Genomic DNA, 22,086 nt, shown 5'->3' with positions numbered 1-22,086 from the left:
TGGGTCATTGATTTACTTGCTTTTTTTGCCATGTATACACCATGCTGAGCTAAAAAATAAAAAGTACTGCTGTAAGTGCTGAGGTTGTTGAGAGCAGTGAGGGATATCCCAAGATGCTCTAGGGGAATGTGGCATTTTGGCTCAGCTGGGTAGGGTCTAGCACAAAATTTGGGACCCAGAGGGGAAAACCTCATCAGTATGAGAAAGGAAACAAAACGTGTTAAAGAGAATAATCAGAAGCCAGAGGTTGCGGCCCAAATAAGAAAGGGATTGTATGTTCTGTGCCCAGGGGAGAACATGTTCCATGCGTCTCCTAGATAGTCAGCCAAGTACTAGCTTCTATATGGGAATCCAAACTTGATGTCCTCATAGGGAATGATCCCCTGGACATCACCAGCATGCATGCACACCTGCATGGCCATTCAATAGGAATGAAGACCTAGGATCTGCTTATTCAGAAGGACTAGCCGCATTAATGATGGTCCTGAACCAAAATCCCAGATCTGAGCACTCCCCAATTTTGGGAAATTTGCATCCGTATCTAGACTGAGATCCAAATTTTGGAATGGTGACTTATAACGGGATGCAGGTGCCCTGTCCTAGCAGGCCTTCCTGCCCAAGTCAGAGCTGGACTGAGGGCTCTCTTTGAAGGGACAACACACTCAATTTCATGAGATTGGTTTAAAAATCATGGGACTTTAAAAATAATAAATCTGGGGTTCTTGTTATTGGCCTTCTAGTTAGTGAGCCTTTAGGAGTCACATGTTCTAGCTTTTCTCTACACCCATGACGGCTGAGTCTCTCTCACAATCACGTGACCCCGGAGCTGAGGCTTTATGGGGAAAAAAGATACCCAATATTGAAAGCCTCGCAGTAAAATTGCAAGAACTGGCAACGTGGCCCTTACCGGACTCAGCTTTCATTTCCACAGGAAACAAGGATCATGGATTGAGATGTTCAAAGCTGACTAGCGGTTTTTAACCCAACCAGCTCCTGTGAAACCTTTGTTGCTAATCAGAGTCATTCGAGTTTCAGAATGCCAGTGATCTCGACAGTGCAGCTGAACTCAGCAAACAGCTATGCTCAAACTCAGTGAGCCCCTGGCAAGCCAGGGTGTAGATCCCCTTTCCTTACCCGGCCTTAACCTTTTGAGCCATCCATTAAACAGTACATAAGGACCTGGGATATCAAGAGAGAATACATAGTTGTGATTAGTGTAAGTGCTCACTGGGCCAGCTTTAAATTGGTTATACCCACAGGGATGTTTATGATTAACTGAAACAGCCACTGCACTGCCATGAGACAGGAAACAAACCCGTGTGCTGCCCCCAGGGAATGCTTGCCAGACGTTAACCACTTCAGTGAGGCTGGAGGTCCCAGGTATCGCCTCACATATTCCATTGATTTTAAAAATGGAACAGACAACATCTGGCAGTATCCGTCAGCATAGGCACTATGGAAAGCCAGCAGTGAAATGGTTGATGCATATGCTCCTCCGAGTAAGTGTTTCTGGGATCTCCCTGGGAAAGGAACATCCCTGGATTATAGTCTCCTAGATGGCACACATGCTTATCCCCAGGGGTCTGACAGCTCTTTGGAGCTGATTAGCGAGCTGTCTTGCTTTCATGAAGTAAGAGAAGCTATGCTGATTAATGTTGCACAGGAATTTGGTTATGCTGCATGTTAGCTGGAGCCTGTGCTTTCTTGGTCACTATGGGCCAAAGTTTCAAAAAGATCAGCTCAATGAGTGCAGCTGGAGGGACAAAAAGGAAAAGTCAAGGAGAACTTACAAAACTTTTCTGAGTAGCGGTGACAGATTGGGAGCCCGTTGGATGCTGAGCTGTTTGGAAAATCCACCACCCAAGCATCACAATGTGTTGGGTGCTGAGCATTTTCCAAGACCTGCCCCAGGGTCCTTCTGAAAACATCACGGGGGGACATCTTTGTTATACAAGCAGGTTATTCATATCTGTGCTATTAAGCCAGGAGTTGATGTAAGTGTGCAATAATCATTGCCCCTTTACTAAAGCACTTGCAAGCTCCATCACTGACCATCTATAAAGTTATTCTGCAGACTTTAGTTACTTCCTAAGATGCTGCAGAAGGTCATTAAGAAGGCACAAGATGTGCGAACATCTTATTTCTTTTAAAGGCCCAATTCTATTCTCAGTTAAGTGGCCCTTAACTTTTAAGGAATTGCAGCAGTTACCCGAGTCTCACTGAACAATTGCGTTGCAGCTGATGTGAGAACATAAAGTGTCCTTCTCTCAACCAGCTATGGCAATGCACCTTCTAAACTGCATGGCGGGACTCACTGGTCAATGAGAAGCTATGACCTCAGATACTGATCGGTAAAGCCGGCCAAACACTCTCCACCACAAGGTTTTTGTTGTTGGGACCAAAATCTTTTTTGACAAAACAAATTTTGAAGACAGTGACCATTTGTACTGATTTTTAGGGATGGGGGGGAAATGACGGGTGGGTTTGCAAATTTGTCAACAAAAGCTGAGTTTTTCAATGAAAACAGATGGGGGGGTTCATATGAAAACCTGAATTTTTGATTAAAAAGAAGGAGAAAAAAAAAAAAAAAAGTATTTTCATGCCTAATTCTGTTCCTGGTGTGGGGGAGGAGGAAATGTAGTTTCCTGATCAGCTCCACTCATTGGCTTGAGAGGCCATTGAATGGTATTGGGTGAGCTGGTACTGACGGGTATTGGAGATGGCAATATGAGGTGTTGGATAACAATGGATTCAGTGGCATGGGGTTAGATGTAATGGCATAGCCGGGATGCATTGGTAGACCTGGGATTGGATGGGATAGGAGGCTAGTGTAGAATACAGTATAAGGAGGGACTGATCTGTGTTATTGGATAGGATGGGATGGGATTCGTTACTAACAGAGCAATGAAGAAGTGTGGCACATTGGTTAATGCATTGCCTGAGCATGGGAGACAGTTCTGGAGCAAGACTGCTGTGAATGCTAGAGGACTGGTCTAAAAGCAGCCAGAAGTCAGTCTTTGGCTTTTACTACCTGATTCTGCCTTGCATTTTTATGATCTTTCATGGTAAAGTCTTTCACTTTTCCATTCTCTCTCCTTTTCTCTTTCCTCCTCACTGCTCTGGTGCACTAAAACAAGGGAAGCATGTGTTGTTGAAACCCTCATTTTTAGTACTGGTCCTACAGTACATTACACCAAACAACTGAAGCTGAAAGACCAACTATCTTCTAGTACAAACACAGCCTTCGGAATACACAGCAAGGCTATACTAGGCCAGAGCGGTTGGTATAGGACATCCATTCAGTGCTGGTTGTAGCTCATGGGTCCCATTAATATTAACCAATTAGCAAACTGCCTTCATTCATTCATCTCCTGTTTCTTCTGGGTTCACAATGCAGTCTCTTACATATTCATCTTGGATTCAATGAGAAGTGCAAGCATTTGGAGCGAAGCAGCTATGACCTAGCCTTTTGTCCTTTGAGTCCATTATTGGCCTGTCCTCTCTATGCAGTACTAGTACTGGCACATGTCTGGAGCCAGACAGCAATCATGCTCTCTGGACATCTTTTAGAAGGAAAATAGGAAGAAAGCATTGATGTTAAGAGTCATTTCCAAACAACAAGAGAGTAATGGGACATTTTGGAAAGAATTGGCAAGGCATTCAAGCTGAAATCCACCTAGAAACTTGATGTCTTTAGTTTTGTTTTTCTGGAGAAAAAGGAATGATGGTTTCAGGGCAAACATACGGGGATAATACTTAACTTCTCCCCCTTACGTCTGTCTTACCTATTTAGATTGCAACCTCTTTAGGGCAGGGACTGTCTCTTGCTATATGTATGTGCTGTACAAGGAGGCCTTCAGGTGCCACCATAATACACATAAGAGGAAATAGAAAACAGTGCAGCATATTATCCCACTTTCTGTCTAACTGCTTAAATGCTCTGCCAAAAATAATATCTTTATTCCTAAAACCCATAATCCAAGTAGGGACAGCAAGCCAGCCTGAGCAGTGTATGGAACACACTTTTCTCTGTATATTACCCAAAGGAATGAGCTGCTATTATGAAATCATTACATTAATAACTTAGTAATATAAGCAGATATATAAAACAATCTGTTCATAGAACAAAAGAAATTACTACATTCCGAACATTCATAATTTAATTTAACAGTGAATTAAAGCAGCATACATAATTTTAGCCTCAAAATGTCAATAGAATTATGTAAATACAGCACAGCATGCTAATGCTGGGTGCACGCGCGTGCTCACACTTGAAACACACATGTGTATTGGTTTGAAGTTCCCCATGTGGGGGCACCTACTCTTAACACCCAGAGCCAGCTGACAGAAATAGATTAGATGCTTGCCTTTTAATTAACAATTTATTAAACATTCAAAGCATTCTACAGACAAAAAAGGAGACAGGAATTATTCTGTTTGTAGCAGCTGGGGCAGAGAGTAAACAAGGGAACTCATGGAGCATGTGCTCAGAGATTTGATATTTGCAGTGGGTCCCAGGGGTGTATCAGAGCTGTGAAAATAGGAGAGAAATGCACCCATGTGCAGAAAGCAAATCCAGAGCTTGTGCGTAAGTAACAGTCTCAAAATAAGGGTTGGGTAGTGCATAAGTTCTCTACATCTTCTTCTCATATGTAGCCATCACAGCTCAATGTCCAGATTCCCTAACCAGAGGATAGCCTCTGTATCAAGGGAGGCTAGGCGTTGTTAACCACCCTCCAGGTATCAGTTTGCACCCTCTTCCACCTTGTGAATTACTGCGTGCAACGCTGCCCCACAGTCACACAGTGGAGAGGAAACCAGGCCAATCCAGTGCACAGTTGTGGCAACTCTGGATGAGCCAGTGAGTAGCCACAATCAAGTGGACAAGGAGCCAGGTGCCACAACAGTCTCCTGAAATGACTGACTGTGTTACAGGGCCTTTCCCACTCATCCACTCTTTAGAATGTAGTTGTCAGTTCCCTGGTGGTGCTGATCATCTGTGCCTGTTGAAGGGCTGGTAGCATTCTTGTCCAGGTGAGCCTGAGCTGCTGTTAGCAAAGGTGTGTTGAGAGATCAGCTGTGGTGCCTCTCCTGAATATGAGCAGACCTTTTTGTTGGCACTGTTTCCTGTCTAAAAATAGGGCATCAGTCCACCGGATATGTAATAGACTGTAGAGCTGTGATAGATGAAACCAGGCCGATTTAACAGTAATGGCTGACTGAACTCTGTGAGCTAGTATAATGCCAACAGTCGGCAGGCGGGATCGAACCTAGGACCTCTGGAGCTTAGTGCATGAGCCTCTACTGCATGAGCTAAAAGCCAACTGGCTGTTAGCTAATGTTGTAGAGCAGACTTATTAATTGCTCCCTAAGTGGTCTCAGTGCCACTAGATGGGACAGAACACCACACCCAGAAGGTGTGTGGGTTACACTAGCACAGGGGTCTCAAACTCAAATGACCATGAGGGCCACATGAGGACTAGTACATTGGCCCGAGGGCCGCATTACTGACACCTCCCACCCCCACCCCTGCTGCCCTCAGCCCCGCCCCCACTCCACCCCTTCCATGAGGCCCCACCCCTTCCCCGCCTCTTCCCACCCCTTCCCTGCCCCCATTCCAACCCCTTCCCCAAAATCCCCACCCCAACTCGGCCCCCTCCCTGCTCCCAAGGGGTGCAGGAGAGGTCTGGCAGGGGCTCAGGGCAGGGAGTTGGGGTGTGGGGTGCAGGAGGGGTGAGGGGTACAGCAGGGGGTCAGGGTGCAGCAGGGGGCTCAGGGCAGGGGGTTGGGATGCAGGAGGGGCGCGGCATGGGGCTCAGGGCAGTGGGTTGGGATGTAGGAGGGGCATGTGGTGAGGCACGGGGTTCAGGGCAGGGGGTTGGGGTGCAGGGTGCAGCAGGGGGCTCAGGGCAGGGGTGCGAGGTGAGGCAGGGGGTTCAGGGCAGGGGGTAGGGGTGCAGGAGGGGTGCGGCATGGGACTCAGGGCTGTGGGTTGGGATGCAGGAGGGGTTGGGGTGAGGCAGGATATTCAGGGCAGGGGGTTGGGGTGCAGGGTGCGGCCGGGTGTTCAGGGCAGGGGGTCGGGGTGCAGGAGGGGTGTGGGTGAGGCAGGGGGTTCAGGGCAGGGGGTCAGGGTGCGGCAGGGGGTTCGGCTGCAGGACCTTGCCCAGCGCCTACTGGGGGACAGGGCAGGCTCCCTCCTGCCTGCCCTGCCCTGCGCTGCTCCGGGAATAGGCTGGAACGTGGGGAAGGGGAGAGGAGAGGCTGTGTGTTGATGCTGCTTCAGACAGCGCCTCCAGCAGCTCCCATTGGCCGCAGTTCCCCGTTCCTGGCCAATGGGAGCTGCTGGGCGCGCTGCCTCAAGCAACAGCAACACACAGCCCCTCTGCCCTCTCCGCCCCCCACGTTCTAGCCTCTTCCCGGGGCAGAGCAGGCAGGGAGCTTGCCTTGCCCCCAGTGCACGTCCGGTCGAAGCCGCTGTAGGTAAACACTGGGGGAGGGCGGGGTGGCTGCAAGTGGCTCGCGGGCTGCAGATTATAACCCCACGGGCCGCATGTTTGAGACCCCTGCCCTAGCACATACAAACTGAAGGCTGTTGTATAATTCAGGCGGCCACTAATAAGAGCTCCATGTCCAAAAACTGAATGTGGTGACTGTACCCTCTAAATGCAGAGCATTATTCAGCAGGAGCAAACATCAGGGGCAGTACAGATGTACCGAGGACCCACGGGTCTGCTCCCCAGGAGGTTCCCAATAGTTTTTGTACCAGTGCAGTACGGGAAAAGCCCTTTGTTTTCAAGTGTCCCTGCTGAGGCCAGTATGTCAGGCTACAGTTGCGTTTTACTCCCAAGTATCTGGCAGGTTGGAATGGCAGTGACCATCCTAGTACATAGATTGAGATGGGTCAATTGGCAAGACAATTGTTTAGATGGAAAGTAGTTGCCACTGTCTTGGTTTCACTAAGAATTAGTCTCCAGTGCTGGAAGTAAGTGGTCAAAGTATCCATGTCTTGGCTGAAATTCCCTTCAGTCCTATAGAAATCATGTCTAGTGCCAGCAATACAGATGCCATCAGCACACGCATACTTTTCAGCTTGTGTTTCAGGAAGGTCTGATGTGAATATATTGAACAAAAGGAGAGCCGAACCAAACCCTGCTGAGACGTTTAAGGTGATTGATTTCCTCCCAAACTTTCAGGATGAAGCTTTGGTTACTAATTTTCTTAGATGAACCGCGCCTTCAGCCTACAAGGAATAACGTCCAACAGCTTGGCAGCCAACCAAACATGCCACATAGCACTGTAGGCTGCCGTCAAGTCAATACGGACTAATGCCAACTTTCTTTCCTGTTTCAAAAGTCCTCTGCACAGGAGTGAGTCTCAGCCATGGTGAACTTACGTGCACTTCACAAAGACAGTTATAGCAACTGGCATACTACTTCTAGCAGCAGCTCTGACTCTAGCCTGGGACTCAAAAGATACAGGTTCAATTTCTAGTTTTCCTGAGTGACAAAGTCACCCAGCCTCTCCGTGCCTTAGATCCCCATCTGTAAAATGGGGTTAGCAGCACTGCACTACCACAGAGGGGTGCTGTGGGGATATGTACGTTAATAACATTGTAAGGTGCTCTGATACTACGGCAATGGAGGCCACAAGAGTACCGTAGACAGTCTCAGATAGGGCAGGTGATAACATTATAATAAGTCCTAGAAGCCTGAATTAAGATTGGGATATATTGAGCAAATACACAGAGAGACAATCCCGACCCAATGGAACTGGTCTATTTAGATTGCAAGGAGCGGGGGAAAGGAGCCAAGGTGAAGTGACATTTCTGAGGTCACACAACTAGAACACAGAGTCCCAGTGTCATGCCATATTATTTATCATTTGTAGTGCGATAGCACTTAGGAGCTCCAGACGTGGACCAGGGCTCCATTGTGCTGTACAATCCCACAACAACAACAAGCAGCTTACAATCTAAGTGCCATCCACGGGACAATACTGGCTCCCCCCCAAAAGGCACCTCTGTTACGCCTGCATGAGGCTTGCTGTTGGGGCAGCATGTTGCTAGGCCAGCACCGCCCCTACCCGTGCTGTAACTGTTCTGTTAATAACTTGTCTCCCGGGCTGCTAACTTTCACCAGCCCTAAAATGCAACACGGTTGTACAGCTGCGGCTTTGAGACTTCTAACTATCATTCTAGCATATCTCCTGGGTTTCTGTCTCCTATCCAAGCTAGTCTCCTCATGTGGCAATGGAAACCCTCAATGCCTCTAAGAAGTTTGGATGCCCTTCTCTGAACTTTTACTATTTCTGATCTGATCTCTCTCTTCAGAGACAAACTGAATGCAATATTCAAATCCAGCTCAAAACGTTCCCCCGTTTGTTTTTTGTTTCAGTTTGTGCTACCTAATATTTTCCTCTTTGTTTAAAATTAATTTGCTATAATTTATGGGAGCATATTTTGATTGTTTTTGATTAAGTTTAACAAGCTGACAAAAGTCTGCTGCATTAGACATCAAAGTAAACAAATCCATTTTCTAGGCCCACTTATGTATAATTAACAGCCATTCCTTGTACAGCAAATATATCTATTAAGTTACAATAAAATATGTGTTGTAGTAATTAATACATGCAACCAAAATACGTTTCGGGTACATTCACACAAAATCTAGGAGTACAAGTTGATTTGCATAATTCCCAGAAAGCAATGCAGTTGGCAAGATTTTGGACAACTTCATCGATGAAAAGAATGGTATTTTTACAGGTGTTTTAAATTGTTTTACATCGAGCCTGGAGCATGCTGGAAATAAAAGCAAAATCCCACTTCAAAGGCAGCCATGGTGAACTTGGCTATTCTGAAGTGCATGTGGGTTCTCCCTATGCAACACCGTTCTGAGTGCAATCAATGCAAAATTAATAGCATCCACTTCACCCCACTCTGATCCATACAAAATACAACTAATAAGGTAATCTTCCTGGCACATTGTTCTGAACATATTACCTTGCTCTTTGAATGGCTTCTCCCTGTCCACACTAGCAAGTTGAAGCTCATTCTCCTAACCTGCAAGGCTCTTCACTACTGCCCTTCCTTCCCTGTCTGCAACAGCTGGTTGAAAAAAAAATTGAGACATTTTTGTTTTGGGGGGGGAAGGAAAAAAAAGAAAAGAAAAGAGGTGCTTTTTGGTTCTCCCTCCTCATTTTTGCCACTGAAAACAGGAGAGAAAAAGCTGAACATGAACCATTTTTATTTTTGTCAAAAAACCCAAACCAAAATGGAAAATTTCAAAAACAGTATGTGAAACTTTGAAAAAATGCCATTCTTTCAATGAAAACTTTCAGCCAGCTCCATTACTCACTCTTTAATCTTGTTTTAACCACTAGCTCATATGATTACCAACATGAGAACGGCTGTACTGGGTGAGACCAAAGGTCCACCTAGTCCAGTAGCCTGTCTTCTGACAGTGGCCAATGCCAGGTCCCCCAGAGGGAATGAACAGAACAGGAAATCATCAAGTGATCCATCCCCTGTCGCCCATTCCCAGCTTCTGGCAGTCAGAGGCTAGGGACACCATCCCTGCCCATCCTGGCTAATAGCCATTGATGTACCTATGCTCCATGAACTTATCTAGTTCTTTTTTGAACCCTGTTATAGTCTTGGCCTTCACAACATCCTCTGGCAAAGAGCTCCACAGGTTGACTGTGTTGTGTGAAGAAATACTTCCTTTTGCTTGTTTTAAACCTGCTGCCTATTGAACCAAGAGCTGTGACTAGAACCCAGGAGTTCTTACTCCAAACCCCCTGCTCCCCCCATAGGAAAAATATAGATCTATATCAGCATTATAAAAGAGAGAGTTTAAGGCCCGGATTCTGGTTTAATTACACTAGTGAAAGTCTGGAGCAGCTCCATAGAAGTCAATTGAGTTATGCTGGAATAGAATCATAGTAGTGAGAGAAGAATTAAGCCCTAAGGATGAGGCCCAGTAAGTGTTCTTTGCGGCACTCTGCCTTGGTCGCATTCCCCTTTTCTCCCTGCAAACTGGAGGAGGAGAGGCAAGGTTGGATCTGGGAGAACTAGTAGGGGAAAATGAAGGCAACTTCTAGAAAACGAACAAACCTGGACAGTTGGTGCAACTTCCACAAGCATTAAATATTTATGGCCTCTGGCTCACGGTTTCAAACGAGCTGTAAATTGAATGGAGGTTATCTTCTAGGTAATTAAAAAAAGAGAGGGTGATGGAAAGGACTGTTTATGGGAAGCCATAAAACTGTGGCAACTAGGCGCCCTGGTGCTGCTGACATGTGATGCAGAGGAAACAGCAGAATAGCATGATGTATGGTGGCTTTATGAAGCTCTGGGATACCTCAGAGCTCGGGAGGAGGGGCGGGGGTTTGAACTGAATGGCCTGGCTGCAAATCATGGCTGTTTGAGATCAGTGCCTGACAGGCTGGGGACTGGCTGTCCCCAGTTGGCCTCATCATCCTGGTTCCTTTTGTGTGGCTGGAATGATTAAAGGAAACCCAACTATAAACATGTCAGGCTAATTATGACTTTGTTTAGACAACGGCAGACAAGAAAACAGAGGCACCCACGTCCCGAGAGCTCACTGCAAGGCAGTGGAATAATGGGGCAAGTCGAGACAGCTGGAAGGTGGCCTCACAGAGGAGCAGGACCATGGCTGGGAGACTACCGCTGGCAGGATTCATTGCCAGTAGGGTTGCCAACTTTGGTTGGATGAATTCCTAGAGGTTTCATCACACGACATGATCTTTAATTAAAGATTTATTTTTAATTACTGGAGACTCCAGGACAATCTTGGAGGGTTGACAACCCTAATTTTCAGGGCAGACTAGAAGCTAAGGCCTATTGCCTCCAGGTGGGAACTTTAGCAAACCTAGAGATGAGGCCCACAATATATGTGGAACCCACCTAGAGTCACTCTTTACCCAGCTCTAGGGGATGGGCTACTTGAGAGGTTTATAAGTTTCTACCGCCCCGCCAGTTAACGAGCCTAGTACATTAGCTCAGTACATGCTCCTGCTTTGAGATCCAGGTTCAGTCCACACAGACAACCAGGGTTGCTGTCACAAACAGCAGCCCCATATGAGAATTTGGACTGATGTGGATTTCCGACACTCAGAACAAGGTAGGTAGGGGGTGTGTGAGTGTGAGAGAGAGAGAGAGAAATACATTGGCTAAGCACGTCTTTGAACCCCCTCCCACTCTCACCCCACAATGGCTTGAGCAGGCAAGAGGTTTATGAATTGACCACAGGCTTTAGAAGAACTAACTCACGCTGAAAGGGCTCATGTGTTTAGAGCTAGGTTCAGTCCCTATCCACCCCATCCAGGTGTGCCTTAAGAACAAGACAGATGGAAAGCATGAGCAGGCCTGAGGGTTAGAACAGATGAATGAGGAGTCAGGACTCCTGGGTTCTGATTTGCCAAAAACAGCAACTTTGTAGAAAGGCCAGGTGACTCCCAGGACAAGACTAACCAAGCAGGATATGGAATTGGGGCTTTTAGGGAGGGTACAATCGGGCCAGAGATGTAAATCCTTCTAGAGAAAGTCCCTAGCAGGATTTGGATCTGGATCCAGCTCTTGGACCTTTCCAGAGGTATTCTATCCCAGGGCTTTGATTCAAGTCAGATCACATTCCAGGCTTGACATTTAGAGCCAGATCCACATTCAAGTTCTGGAACCACCTCCACTCACCCAAGCTTGGGATCTTGGCTGGAAGGCACCCACCTCTTCGATAGTTCACTGTGATTCCAGGGTTCAGCAAAGTCAACGGCCCACAGATCACTTTCAGTAACAACCCCTTTCCATCCCTGCACAGAATCATTAACACCCAGCTCCTCCGCCAGGCTCTAACTCAGCCTGTTATTAATGTCAGTTCCGCTGGAAAGCGATTCCTGTGCAAATTAATCCTTCGGGGAGCAGAAGCCGCCCAGGCTGTGGACCTCTGAGTGAGAGAGACACGCATGAAAAAGGCCCAGCATTTGCAATCAGCGCTGCCTTTCATTCCCAACTCGCACTCTTTGTGGCGCTGTGAAACCTACGGAATGGCTGAGCGTATAGGTATCCAGCCGGAGAACGGGAACAGAATCCTGGGCTGGGTGAGTGACAGGCCACCAGAGCAGTGGAAGTTGTTTGGACATGTCTAAGAGAGATTTCCTGGGCCTGATTCTCTTGATGCCCCCGCACATTGGTGCAATCGTTTGCACCAGAGCAGAGCACTATTCCAAGGGCTGCCAGTGCAAATCAGCAGCCTTTTGCACCCCATGCAGTCTTTTTCACCAGGGCAAAGCGATGGAGAATGAGGTCCCGTGTCTGGGAAAGCAATAGATGGGGTGAGCACTTAAAGCACCATAGACTAGATCGGGGTTGGCAACCTTTCAGAAGCGGTGTGCCCAGGGCCAGCGCAACCCATTAGGCGACCTAGGTGGTCGCCTAGGGCACTAACATTTCGGGGCTGCAACCAGATATTCGGCCGCCCCGTCGCCGTCGGTATTTCAGGGGCGGGACCTTCCGCCGCCTCAGTTGGGGGCAGTATTTTGGGGGTGGGACCTTCCGCCGCCTAGGGTGGCAAAAAAGCTGGCAGCGCTCCTGGGTGTGCCAAGTCTTCTTTTATTCACTCTGATTTAAGGTTTCACATGCCAGTAATATATATTATAGACTAAAAATGTTAAAAATGTAACTAAACTATTGTTGTATGTAAAGTAAATAAGGTTTTTAAAATGTTTAAGAAGCTTCATTTAAAATTAAATTAAAATGCAGAGCCCCCTGGACCGGTGGCCAGGACCCGGGCAGTGTGAGTGCCACTGAAAATCAGCTCGCGTGCCACCTTCGCCACGCGTGCCATAGGTTGCCTACCCCTGGGCTAGATCCTCAGCTGGTGTAAAGCAGTGTGGCTGCACTGGAGTCAGTGGACTTGTGCTGATTCACAACAGCTGAGGAACTGGCGCTATTTCCCACAGCGTTCTGTGCTCCCTCTCCCCCCTTTCCTCCATTTCCTGCTCCTTTCTCACTTCCTCTCATGCTCTATTTCCAGGCTCTCACAGTCTTTCTTCCCCTGCTCTCTCCAGTCTCTACAGAGCCAACACAACCCTTCCCATGTCCGTTCTGTTTCTGCATCAATTGGGGTCAATAGAGATGCATTTATTTTTCAGTTTGTGGGTGCAAAACTCAAAGTCCCTACACTGTGGTGCGTGCCCCTATCCTGGAGTCTGGCCCCTGTTTCGCTGCATTATGGGGTCCATTCTTGGCCAATCTTATTCTTTCCATTGTTTTGTTCCAATGCATAACAACCAAGTGTGGCCCTCCTATACCTACCCTATCCTGAAGGATCTCAAAGTACTGTAGAAATTCAAACACAGCGTATTGGGCTCACACTACAGGAGTAACAAGATGAAATTCTCTGGCCACAGGATGTCAGATTAGGTCCCTTCTGGCCTTAAAAATGATTAAATCTATGAATCTATTAGATCACCTAGTCTGACCTCCTGCGGCCAAAGAATTCCATCTAGTTAGTATGAGCCCATTCCTGTGCTGGAATTTCTAAAATGCTTTGAGACTCTTCAGGATGAGAGGGGTCGCTTAACAGAGAAGGTCAAGGGGTGACTTGATTACAGCCTGTAAGTACCGACATGGGGAACACATTTAATAACGGGGTCTTCGGTCTAGCAGAGAAAAGTCTAACATGATGCAATAGCTGGAAGTCAACGCTACACAAATTCAGACTAGAAATAAGACCATGTTTTTGAAAGTGAGGGTAATTAGCCATTGAAACAATTTACTGAATGTCATGGTGGATTCTCCATCACTGAATTTTTAAATCTAGATTGGATGTTTTTTTCTAGAAGGTCTGATCTGGGAATTATTTCAGGGAAGTTCTATGGCCTGTGTGCTACAGGAGGTCAGACGAGATGATCACATTCATCCCTTCTGGCCTTGGAATCTATGAATATATTAAATTAATCACCCATCCCCGCTGCCTTTACTCATGTGAATATCCCCCTGGACTAGAATGGGCCTGCTTGTGTGAGTCAAGGCTACAGAATCAAGTCTTCACAGCATCCCTGGGGAGGGGGGGAAGTATCAGCCTCACCATTTTACAGGTGGGGAAACTGAGCCACAGGGCAGGGAAGTGACTCATTCAAAACCACACACAGAGCAAGGCAGTGGCAGAGTAGGGAACAGAATCAGCAACATCAGGTACCCTGCTCTAACCACTAGACATTACTGCCAAAGCAAGCCTTAACTGGGAAAGAGCGTCCAGTTACTTACGTCTTCAAGAGAGCCTGTTTCTGCTGCAATCAGACAGTGGCCCTGATCCTGCAGTAAGATCTCTGTGGGCAAAGGGATCCACCTACATGTATCTCATTCCAGGACTGAAGCCTCTGCAAGCAGGAGCTAGGGCCTTGGCCCAAAATAGTGCATCCCACGTTCCTGCTGGGCCTAGTATGTTCTGAAGGCAGACTGATGGGCCCTTTCATATTCATTCACTCTCTGGCTTCAGCCAAAGCCTGCACTACAACAGTCATTTGCCCAGCTGTGTCCACCAGACCAGCTGCGGGGATCAATAGCAGATCCATGCTTTCCCCATCAGCTGCCTGCCCCTTATTATGCTGGAGCTCTGAACATGCACAGAATATTAGAGGCACGCCAGAGGGCCTCCAATAACTTAGCTTTTCCTTGGTGCAGTCAAACAATGAATGAACAATGAAGTTAAACAAGACGATTGATTTTTATATTATTCCGCAGTGCTTCATGCTGTATTGCTTTGGAGAGGGGAGCGGGCCCTGCCTACCCAGTCAGGAGTAATTTAACCACACCGTGCCTGTAAGCATCTCAGCTAAATGCAAGAAACTCTTAGGGGTCATGGAAGGGAAAAAAAAAGACACAGTGTTGGCTGGAGCCGTGCAGTGTATGGGCTGGTGCTTTGAAAGATTATTCTACAGAGCTCTACTAATTTCACTCCAGCCCTGCTTTGCAGAACCTCCTGGTATTCCAGTGGTGGGCTTTCCACCAATACCTCCGCCAATGCCCCCAATCCTCACCCAGAGCCGGTGCAAGGAAGTTTCGCTGCAAGCCTGGGAGGCGGGAGAAGTGGAGCAGCGACCGCACGCTCAGGGAGGGGGTGTAGGAACGCTGTGGTGAAAAAAAAATTGGGGGCACCGCTTTTTGGTGCCCCCAAATCTTGGCGCCCTAGGCAACCGCCTAGTTTGCCTTAATGGTAGCACCAGCCCTGTCCTCACCTCACACACACTTGCTATTCCAGCACTGGGCTCCCCCCACCCATGGCTCTGCTGTGCCCCTATTCTAACGTGGATGTCCCCACCAGCAGCTCTGGTGATGCATGTTGGTCTTGACCTACCTCATCCCCAGCTATTCCAGAACTAGGATCGGCACATGCAACAGCGGGTGAGCCCCAGACCTGAATAGCCGAGGACTTTGTTACAACACCCACTGCTAACCCAGTCCAGAGTGCTCCCATACCATGTTACTAATGCACCCCAAACCTTGGACCTACAGCACCGACTGCTATTCCAATCCACAGTTCTACTAGGCACCTCAGTTTCAGCCCTCCTACACCCTTTTGGTCTTCGCAGTGCAGAGAAGGAACTCAGGGATAGACCATGCAGCCACAAGCACTGCTCTGCAAGCAGATAGCCATCCTGCTTCTCGATCAAGCAAGTTTTCTGTCTCCCTGCCTCCATCCCTGGGGGATGCTAGTGGAAGACAATGCAGCTTCAGAATGATTGTGTGACCTTTCCCTGCTTATGCACACACACACGCCTCTCCCTCCGGTGCATTAATATTTATTTATTTAATTAATAATTCAGCAGATGGCAAACCTCTTTCAAACAAACCAAACACCACCTCGGGGGCCCTGACACCATTATCTTTCCTTTCAAGAGGTTGTCACCTGTAACAGGTGTTTGCACTGAGTCTTCTTATATGGAAAGTGGATTTTCATAGAAACTGCCAGATTGAATCAGATCAGGGATCCATCTAACCCAGTGCCCCATCTCCAACAGTGCCTAGCCCTGCTACAAAGAACCCTGAGTGAGGTAGTTAGGGGATAACTTTGGCCGTCATTCATTTGCAGATGAGAGCAGGGTCCTTTGCCTTTAAGAGCTGTAGTTTTGATGACGGGATTTGCATTTTGGCCCTGATCTCTCGCAGCCTATAATGGTCTCAGTTGAAATTCAATTTTCAGTCCCAGTGATTACAGGGATGGGGTAGGGTCAGGTGGGAAGGGAGGGAGGAAGAGACTTTTAAAATATTTTTTTTAAATATTTTGTCAGCAGAATTAGCAAGACAGTAATTCTGAAAGACAATGACTTTGCCCTTGGCAACGAGGACCACTGCATATAAATTGCCTGGGATAAATCATTCTGCCGCTGCGCCTGCTCGTTAGCGTACAAAACGCAGCATGGAGGAGTGCCGCTTCCCCTGGCTTTGGAACATTAGACAGAGAAGCAGGTATGACAGGCCAGCTCGCTGCAGGGCACCTGTCTGAGACCCTCAAGCACCAGAGTCCCTATGCTGCCATCAGGAAGGGGTCGGTACCGGATTGCCGGTTCTGGTGATGTTGCCATGCTGGTGTAAGTGCAAGGGGCAAATGAGAATCAATGTGAGCAGGGGCACACTCCCCACACACAGCTCTGCCAATGCCCCTCAGTCCCCACCGGCAGCCTCTTATTAACATTTTGCCCTCCCCACAAATGCCAATGAACCCCAATCCTTTCTGGCAGCAGCCCAGGGTTAGTCCCTGGCACCCAGCTCTTCCATTGCCTCTCCACCCCCCTGCAGCTAAAGGCTGCTGCTGCCCTGTTACTCCATTGAAATTCAAGTGGGACAGGGTGGTGCAGGCTGGGCTGGGAGTGCATTTTACCTGGCATACCTGGCCCATCATGCAGCAGCAGAGCAGCCAGTGTCTATGGTTCCCCCCCCCCCCCCACACACACACACAGTGCTAGTGGTCTCCCAGACACAGCATGCATGGCACTGAATTTGTCATGGCTGTGGACTCCCAAGAGTTTCCAGCACTCCTTGGGTCTGCAGTGACTAGAGACAAGGATACAGGTCTTGTTGCATTAGACTACCTGCGACTTTAAGGGCTCTCCTGTGGAACAAGTAAATACTCCCTCTACAGTCCAGCTTGAATGGCCTCAGATGCCCTTCTCCAAGGTGCCTGGACACTGATGCTCAGCACCCAGGATCAGGGTGTTTTCAGGAGTTCAGTTAGGCTGAAAGATCTGTTGGGGGAGATTCACTTTCAGCTCCATGGCTGGGTAGTAAATCAGGGACCTGGGCACAGGGTGGCGTGGCTGCAAGCAGCTTATTCCCCACGGGGAAGGGCTCTCGGAGATTGGGAGAGGGCAGGCCATCTGGGTGCAGATGTTATAAGGTTGCTAAACATTGCAGAGGTGGGGTGGGGGAGAGGGTAGGCAAGTGGACTGGGGAATGGGAGAGAGGGAGAAAAGGAGGAGCAAGATTAACAAAAAAAATCCAAAAATCCATCAACGCAGGCTACAAAACAAATTAAAGTTGTTATGGCAACTGGCGTGTGTGGGCAGCAACGCACGTCTCCTGAACATACAGAATTAAAGCACTCGCCGTGTTCGGCAGCTAATTAAATATTGCCTTGCAAATCCATGTAGTGCTCCAGCTAGTGCTCGGCTCTTCAGCAGGATGGCTCGGGTTTGGGCAGTACTCCTCCACTGATCTGCTCTTGCGGGAGTGAGGTGATTAAAGTGCAAATTCTGTTCCCCAGTCCCATGAAAAGAGAGAAGGGAGAGATCTGGTTTCCTGTAGTCTAATTATTTCTTACTATTATGTTTGTGCTAGTGGGGTGGGGGGCAGTTCTTTTGCCTAAGGGCCTGATTTTCAGAGGTGCTGGGGAACCATGAGAGCCAAGATTTTCAAGAGTCACTGATTATTTTGGGGTGCTTTAAAGGAACCTCATTTTCAGAGGGCAGGTGCTCAGCCCTTTGTGAAAACTCACCCCCTTCCCCTTTCAGGTGTCAAGTTAGGCAGCGAAAATCACTACCCTCTTTGGCAAAGCTTGGCCCAAAGACAGACAAAGAAGAAGATGAAGAATCAGGATGCCTTTCCTTCACCCTTTATCTGCCATCTACATGGATTGCAAGCTCTTTGGGGAAGGGACTATTTCTCACTGTGTGTCCATACAGCACCTAGCACAATGAGGCCCTGATCTCAGCTCGGAGCTCTTGGTACAATAAATAGGGATTATTATTTTTATAATGCAACCTGGGATGCCCCTTTATGCATGTGTATTTAAATCCAAATAAATGCTACTCTAATTATCACTGATAATTACTTGTTGCATTAAGCCAGCATCTAGGAGCCCCAATGAGGGTTCTGTTGTGCAAGGAGCTGTACAGCCAGCGAATGGGGGCTTTCCTTCCTTGCCCATGGCAGAGGTCGGTATTGGAAGGTGGCAGCAGGCAGTTCTAATCCCAGCTCCCCAGAAGCGTGCAGTTCGTTCAAGGGACTGTATCTATCACGTGTAGCATTTAGATTTGCTATGCCCAACTCCACCCTTGACTCATTGCCTGACCACAGGCGACTTACCCAACCTCCTAGTGCCTCTGTCAATGCAACCGGGTAAACAAAACTAAAGCCAGGAACTTCAGTGGAAATTGGATGAGGCATGTTAAGCCACACTTCCCTGGGGAAATAAACTACACAACACCGCACACAAAACAAGATGCCGGCTACACTGGAGCTAAGTTTTCTCCAGGGAAATAAATTCATAGATATGTATGTTTAAAGGTGAAGCTGAAAAGAATGCAGTAAGCCAAGTTTCTTTGATTGTTCCCTTCTCTTTAAATTAAAGAGAAATGGTTTAGGTGCATGCTGCAGAGGGCAAAGGGGACATGTGAAAGGAACTAGGCATAAAGCAATAAAATGTGAGCTCCATAAACTGGAGCTCACAACCCTAGCTGGAAAAACCTACAGCGTGTATAAATGATGCGGCTGTATCAGATGGAGGCCAGGAAAATATGAATGAGGATGGTTATTCTGCAAGGCGTGGGGATTTGAGATAGAAACATCTATTGTAGGCATGCCAAATAATCCAATTCAAGGTTGGACAGGAATGGTCCCGTGCCTGCTTGGGACAGACCATAGGGTGCAGAAGAATTTGAGCTGGATTTCTGTGCACACCTGAAATGGGTCCTGGCTCTCCCATGAAAAGATTAGGTCAGACCATCTGCGTTTACCTTTTGGAAGCAATTCTCAGCAATGGGAGAATCGAGGCTCAAGTCCATTCTGATGAAGTGCCCCAAATAGAACAGATGCTTCTCCAGACATTGAGTCTGGGAAACTGATGGGAACAGGCTGCTTTGCTGGTTTTAGGTGCCAGGAAGAGCAAAAATCAGAACAGAAAGGGGGAGAGTGGAGGAAGAACGTTCAGGCCTCTGCCCGCGTTGGTTTTAAATGATCTGGCTTCCTACCCTTCTGGAATTACCAAGGCACTGGGGTGGAGATGTGGGACAGGGAGGGAGAAATCCTAGAACCCAGAACATCCTGCCCAGCTCTAACCAAACCAAAAAAGATTCAGTCACCCCATTGAGAAGGATTCAGCTCCCATTCACTTAACCACTTCCCACCCTTCCTTGGGGCGTAGAGCAGAGTTATCCTAGCAGAGACTATTACCCAATTCTTAGTTCATCTCTAACACCTTTCACCATAATATCCCAAAGCATCTCACTCCGGTACTGGACCTATCGCACAGATGGGGCAGTTGGGAGCTGAACCCAGGAGTGCTGACTCTTAGGCCTTTGCTTGAGCCAGTATGCCACGCTCACCGCATGAAGCTAGGAATCCTGACTCCCAGCGCCCTGCTCTTTATTCATAATTGTTTGTATGACTGTCTAGGAGCCCTGCCCATAGACCAGGGTCCACCTGGGAACAAAACTGAGGAGTCCCACCCCTTGCTTAGCATTGCCTGCCATGGTAAAATACTACAAATCATCACTAACTACACAAGATAAGAGACACGTGCCAAGTGTATTCCCAGTCCCACACACAAACCCAGTGAGATCTTTGAAACATATTTCAGGCCTCCAATTGGGCTGACAAACAGCTGCCTTCTCCCAATCGACTTCAGCTGCTCTCCTTTTATGAAAACAAGCACCACATCTCAGAAAGAACATGCCCTCATCACTCTGTCACCTCACAGGCATTCCCAGCTCATGATAGGATCTGACATATCCATCGCGAGTCCCTTGGTGCCGGCGCTTAGAACATTAACCGCAAGGGATTCATTTGGTTCCCACCATTCCACAGGAGCACCACTAGAACCCAGCATGAATTAATGGCCACTTGTTACCAAGTGTTTCTATGCCACATCCAAAGGCTAATCTAGACAAATCATTGCTTGTACACGCACAAACGATTCCCAGCAATCACAGACCTCACCACCTGCTGCTCCAGGTGGATGGCACACCCTTTCCTGACCTGGGCATCTGTAAAATAATGCAGAGCCACATGGACATTTACAACAAGACAAAGCCCTACTAAAACAAACCCTGCCCCCGTGCACACAATGCTTTTTAAAGAATCAGGCTACACTCTGAAGCACCCCCATGCAGCCAGTCAGGCACCACTCACCCAGCTGAAGGTCTCTGCTGTAGGCTGCTTTCTTCCGTGAAGTCCAAAGTAACAGTGTTGTAGCTCTCTGGCCCAAGACACACAGCAGTCCTACACCTGCCAGGGTGTTCAGATCCAGAAGAAATCAGGAACAAAACTCCCCCACAACTCACAAAGAGTCATCCAAGGAATCTGGACTGGGACCCCAGCCTTCAATTCAAGGCTCTTCTTCAAACAGTCCACTAAGCTCTGGTTGTCCCTTTTCAACAAGGGGCTCAGCCTACTGCCGAGCAGCAACCAGATGTCTCTCACATGAGAGAGAGACAGAGCTCTGCTCTCCTACCTAGGCAGCCCTGGCCTGGGCTAGGTCTCCTCCTTGTAACTTCCCATTCCACACCTGATATCTCCTGCAGCTGTAGCAGGGCATTACCAATTAAGTCCACAGCCTCTCTTTAACTCTCTCATTGCCAGGGTGGGGTCTATCTGCCCCAATGCAGGGAGTCACAGATGGAGCAGTAGACCCCAGTGTTGCCTGATCACAGAATGGGAACATAGCACCAGTGTCACAGCCCTGGTTTGCAAGGAATGGAAAATCATGACTGACAGAATATTGGACACACACCAATTTAGGACAAGAAGACCCACAACTGGATTTCTATACTCACCTGGAACGGACTCGGGTGCAGCCCCTGGGAGGCAGAGGGAAGTAAATAACTTGGACTGCATCTCTGTGGGACAGTCTGGGAGTTCTGCATGCAGACTCTGGGAGGAAGAGAACCAGGAATGGATTCCTGTGCTGATCTAGAATGGGATCTGAATAGAGCCACCTTGGAGGAGAAGAACTAGAACTGGGGTTTTGTGCCCACCTGGAATGGGGTTTGGATATAGGGCCTGGAAGCGGCCAGGGTGACCGTGAATTTGCATCCTGTGTGTATTTGTGAGAGGCAGAGGACAGGCACACGATGTGTGTGGTCCCTGGGAAGGATGGCAGGAGATGCATCAGGAACCTCCCCCGTCAGCGTTCAAAGATGCCACTGGCACAGTCTCCGCCAGCTGGCATGCACTGCGGAAGGACGGATTGTGGAGCCAGGGCTGGCTCCCAGCCTTTTCCCTTTGCCCGCTTTATTCTCATATACATTAGCTTTGTGTCATCAAAAGATGATTGTGCAAGGTCAGGGAAAGGAGCCCGAGGCCATGAGGCCGGAATGGAACATTAAGCCCCTTGTTCCTTCCCAGCACTGTAAATAGAGGGCCCTGGCCTCTCCGGGCAGGGGAAGAATTGGCCCCATTGTGCTGTGGAACAGGCTGGGGTCAGCTTCCTTGCAAAATGCCCTCTTTATAAAAGGAGCCCTGGGAACTAAGCTGTCCTGGGCCAGAGGAATCCCATCCCACCATAAGCCAAGCAAAACAAGGGCTGGAGTGGAGACCATCCCTGGAAACTTTAACCCCTTTATGGCTTC

Source organism: Trachemys scripta, chromosome 2 (genome assembly GCF_013100865.1).
Source record: "Trachemys scripta elegans isolate TJP31775 chromosome 2, CAS_Tse_1.0, whole genome shotgun sequence".
Classification (NCBI taxonomy): domain Eukaryota; kingdom Metazoa; phylum Chordata; order Testudines; family Emydidae; genus Trachemys; species Trachemys scripta.
The sequence above is the reverse complement of the archived record's forward strand: the minus strand, read 5'-3'. Positions refer to the sequence as shown.